This window comes from Solanum pennellii, chromosome 3, assembly GCF_001406875.1.
Source record: "Solanum pennellii chromosome 3, SPENNV200".
Classification (NCBI taxonomy): domain Eukaryota; kingdom Viridiplantae; phylum Streptophyta; class Magnoliopsida; order Solanales; family Solanaceae; genus Solanum; species Solanum pennellii.
In genome coordinates this window covers 49213361-49218986 of record NC_028639.1, presented here as the reverse complement: position 1 = coordinate 49218986, position 5626 = coordinate 49213361, and positions in this window count along the sequence as shown.

Here is a 5626-nt window from a genome sequence, read left to right as displayed (position 1 = left end):
ATCCTTTAGATTTAAGTAAGACACAAGATGTTACATTATCCATTGTTCTTACAAAGTGGACAAATATTGTTGCACATCTATTTTTCTTAAAAGCAAGAAATAAACACATGAGGGTTGTGCTTCTTTTTTTACTATTATTGACATTTTATATTAAAGTGAGTCTTTTCTACTCCTCATAACAAAAACTCTACAAAAAAATTGTTCTTTTCGTCTTCTCCAATTTAAATCTTTATATAAAGTAATTATATTAATTAGTTCTAATTCGAGCACTAGAAAAAGAATGGACAGAAGCTTCTAATAATAAACTCATTAACCATTTCATAGAAGCTATAGAAAAGAAGAGTTTGAAGGTGGACTATATCCAGTATAACCTCACTAAATTAATACTCGGAATATTAATAATCTCTCTAAGATAATATTTTCCTCCGCTGCCAACTTAATTCAATGAATAAAGTACCTATTTCGATAAGATAATATATTTTCAAAAGACCCATATATAAATATATTGTCTCATTAGTATAACAAAATAATACTCCCTCTATCCCAATTTATGTGACTTACTTTCTTTTTTAGTTAGTCCAAAAAGAATGACACATTTCTGATTTTCTATATTAAGTAACAGTTTAATTATAAAATGTCTATTTTACCTTTAATGAAATGATTTACAGTTGCACAAATTTTCATCACTCATTCTGGACCACAAGTTTTAAAAGTCTTCTTTTCTCTCTTAAATTTCGTGTCGAGTCAAACTACCTCACGTAAAATGGGACGGAGTGAGTAATTCTTTAAAATTACAAATATATCTAAGACAATTTAATGAAATATGATTCTATTGTGTTATGTTAAAATTTATACTTAGTTGAAGCGCGTATGTAACTTTTCTTATTGCATCCAAAAGTTCCTATGTTGTTTTTTCAAACAGCAACATAGAATTGTGAAAATTTTTTAGATGTGATAAGTGTTTCTTTACATGTAACTGGTCCCAAAGATATTGTATCATCTTCAACTTTATCATCAACATTGTTTTTCCGATAATACCCACAATTTCTTTTAAGCTCTGGATCTCCGAACATGTAAAATTTAAGATATGATATGTGTGTTTCGAAATGCACCATAATTTATTTTTTCATGCGAATTCAATAAATATAATCTTTAAATTAATTATATTTCATGATCCCACCTATATTTATAATCTTAATTTAGTGAGATTTTATTGTAATGGGCTAGTATGAAATAGAGGATACAGGGAACGGAGCACAAAATTTGTTGGAATAGAGGTTATATGTTTTTTTTCAATAATTTAAGAAAAAGTAGCAAAGAGCAAATATGCTTTTATGTGATTGAAATTCAGCAACTAATACTTTCTTCTAATCTCTCCAAGATATAGAATCCTACCAAATTCTGAATCACACAAACTTCTACCACCCAAAACAGAGAAACAATTTTGTTAAATACATAGTTAATAAAAGATGAAGGTAATTTATCCTAAATATTAAAAAGCACAATTATATAAAGGCTGATAAGTCTCTTCAAATTTTGACAAAATAAAAGGATCATTTTCATTGAAACCTTGGTTCGACCTAGAAAGATTCAGCTTACCCCTTGAATCTAAAACATAGTAATTCATCTGTCAAAACATAGTCTCTAACAGCTTCATTGGCTTCTACACTGACATGATAAACTGCAGAAATTATACATTTCATTTCAGCAAGTTGGAAATTTCCTTCAATCTCAGCATAGTTATTTCATTCAGCTCAGGGCAACCATTAGCATATTGAACAAGCATAACATTATCCAACTCCACAATCAATTTTTCTGCGTGTGGTTCTCCTTTTTTACATCTGTTCAACTCATGCGTCAAGGCCTCAAGTTCAGCAGTCGCATTGTCTTGAACATTAATATCACCCATATAGCTACTTAACACAATCCTTAGCTCGGAAGACACCACTTAATTGTCCTAGTTGGTTCTCCTTTGTGCTAATACCATAGATGTTTAGTTTACTCAACTTGGAGAAAGATGAAACAATTTCCATCTGGCATGACAAGGCATACGATAGTGACCCAAAAGTTCTGCAAACATCTTACTAGTTTGATCGCTTGGTATGGAATACCAGGTAACAGTTTAGTTTCAATAAAGTTATATCTTAGGAATAAATTACACCTTTCCCTCCTATAGTTTCTTCAGCTCAGCAAATAAGTACTTAAAATAATTCAACCAATAAAAATTCTCCAACTAGCACTTAAATCAATCACACAATTAAAGCACATCTTAGGACCCGGAGAAAGAATGAAACAAGCATACACAAACATAAAATAGAGAGCTAATGACTTCAACAATATGTTCATAGGGTTTCCTAGAATCAAACAAAAATTACATTTGATAATAACGGGAAATTTCAGTATTTAATCACACCCCCAAATATCTTTGCATATCAAACCAATAATATCCTAACTTACCAATGTTTGTGTCAAAGTTGATATCGACGTCAAAGAAATGTTAGGAAAATTCTGAGCACATAATCATGCATCTCATAAGATGTGTTTTCCTCTTACAATCTTCATCAATGGTGAGAACCTCAAGACCTAGTTTCGTTCAAAGTTCAAACTGCAATATCAACAGAAGAGACGACATAACAAGACCGTATATTTCTATACTGCCAATCTAACTGGAAAAATTTTGCTTTAGTTGGAGAACTGTGGCAGGCTAAAGTTCTGAATTGGAAGTGTATTCAACGCTTCCCAAACCATGGATTACCACCTGAACATGCGAATAGGAGCCTAAAGTGCGATAGATATTTATTTTTTGGATGGTCTCATCCTGTTTGAGATCCCCTCGCATTCCAGCATACACCACTAGATAATTGACAATGTAGAAATATATGATCCTGTAATGTCATCTATTGATACAGCAGTTTGCAGAAGACTAGGTCTTAAGCACCATTGATGAAGATCATAAGAGGACAACTTAGAGACCAAGAACGTTCTACATGCCTCTTTCTTACTATCATCTTATTTGCAATCTATTGGGAGCAAACTAGTCTGCGTCTTGTCTTAACCGGATTCTCTTGTTGACAAACTCATTTGTGGAGAATTTAATGATCTATCGCTCAAGGATCTGAATGATCTTGAAACAATGGTATGTTTACAGAGAATTCTTAAATTCACAATAGAGATTGACATAAAAACTAGTGAAGATGCAATGTATGATTATGTGTTCTTAGAATTTAACTTACATTTGTTTGACATGGATATCAACTTTGACACAAATATAAGCAAACCGTGATATTATTGGTCTCATACCCAAAGTTATTTCGGAGTGTGACTAAATGCTAAAATTTCTATTTATTATCAAATGTAATTTTCTATTATCATTCTATTAATTATGGGAAACAAAAGTTTTGCCCTATAAACATATCATTGAAGTCATTAACCCTTTATTTTATGTCTATGTTTCTTTCATTTATTTTTCCAAGTCATAAGATGTGTTTTACTCATGTGATTGATTTAAGTGCTAGTTGGATAATTTTGTTGGTTGAATTATCCAAAGTACTTCTTTGTTGAGCTGAAGGAACAATAGGAGGGTAAACTCCCTGAGATGTAACTTTTAACTTTTGTCCAGCATTTCCAAACTATTACCGGGTATGCCAAGCTATCAGACTGGTAAGATGTTTGAAGAAACTTTTGGGTTAATATTATATACCTTGTCATGTCATATGGAAATTGATTCCCCTTTTCCAGGTTAAGATTGAACTAAGCATCTATGGTATTAGCACAAAGGGAACCAGCCAGGACAATTTAGTGGTGTCTTCTGAGATGAAAAAGGATCGTGTTTAAGTAGTTACTGGGTGATATTGAGGTTCAAGATGATTTGATTGCTAAACTTGAGGCCTAAAGGCATGGGTCGAAGCAATGTAAGAAATGAGAACCACATGCAAGAAAGTTGATTGTGGAGTCGAATAATGTTATTCAATATGTTAATGATCTCCCCAAGCCAAATGAAATTTCTATGCAGAGGTTGAAGGAAATTTCCAACTTGCTGAAATGTATAACTTGTGCAGTTCACCATGTCATTGAAGAAGCCAATGAAGCTGCTAGAGATTGCTCTGACACACGGATAACTTTTTTTGGATTAAAGGGGTAAGGTGGATCTTTATAGGTCGAGACAAGTTTCAAACTCAATTTGCATTTTATAGAAAATGATCCTTTTAGTTTGTCCAAGTTTGGAGGAACTTGTTAGCCTTTGTTAATTGTGTTTTTTAATGTTTCAAACTCCAGCATCTTGTACTTGAACATCTTTAGCAACGGATGAAATCTGCATTGAACCAAAATAGCCAGTCAAGGCTCAGTAATACTGTCATCCAACAGTATTCAGAGAAGCAAGATCTACAGAAATTATGTATCATTAACAAGTTCAGCCTGTAGACATACCTTGATGGTGCGACCCGCAATCTCAAGCTTGCAATTCAAACTTTTAGATGCCTTTGCATGTTCAAGTTGAGCAAACTAAGATGAACCCAAATCAAGACATAGAGGCATTACAAAAAGAAAAAAAACTATGACAGACAATATATACTGAAAAGAAATATTGCAATTCACCAAAAACCAACTTGAACAAACCCAAATCCTTTGCGCAATGTCCTGTTTCAGGATTTGTAGGTAATTGAATAAGCTCTACTGGCCCAAAAGCTTCAAAAATATGAACACAACAGACATAATGGAAAATTAGAGGGTTTTTGGCTTAAGAGTGTTTTCAGCTCTCGAGAGTGTTTGGATATTTTAAAAACAACTTGAAAAAAGTTACAAGTTAAAAGCAGGTATCCCTACATTTCATTTTTGACTTAAAAGTTAAAACTTGAAAAAGTTAGAAGTTAAAAGCAGGTATCCCTACATTTCATTTTGACTTAAAAGTTACTGAAGTTTGACTCTAAAAAACTATTTTTGAAAAGCTACTTTTTTTTAAGCAAAGTTAAGCGGGCCCTTAGAAACAGAAAATAAAGTGTTTGGTATAGATGGGTATTACTGTAGCAAGGACATTGAGAAAGTCAATTATACATGTTAAAGAACATATCAGTGTTATAGACAAAATACAGTTCAGGAAAACACATACATGGGTGTATGTGGGTGAAATATTTGATAGATACGCCCATGTTTGTGTTTGCCTAAACTTTATTTTCTCTATAACGTTAATTTGTTGTCACGACCCAAAACGAGCCGCGAGTGGCACCCACACTTATCCTACTAGGTGAGCGAACCAACAAATCTAAACCCCAACATTTACTGGTATATCAAATTATGAATAGCAAAAATAACGCGGAAAATCCAAAACTTATTAACGTAATCAATTAAATAAACTTCTAAAGTTTAATACTTATTGTCCCCAAAATCTGGAAGTCATCACCTCAAGAACATCTATCCTCAAATTACTAAGTCTAAGAGTATTTAAGAAACTAAAATAAGTAGAAAGATGGTCCATGTCCGAACTTCAAAGACATCAAGACGTGAAGAAGAGAATCCAGCCCGAGCTAGGAATAATAGCTCACCCTGAAATCTGATATGCTGAAGACTGGCTAGAGTTGAGGACGAGTCGAAGTCAATGGTGCACTTGCTGCACTCCACAAAACAACAA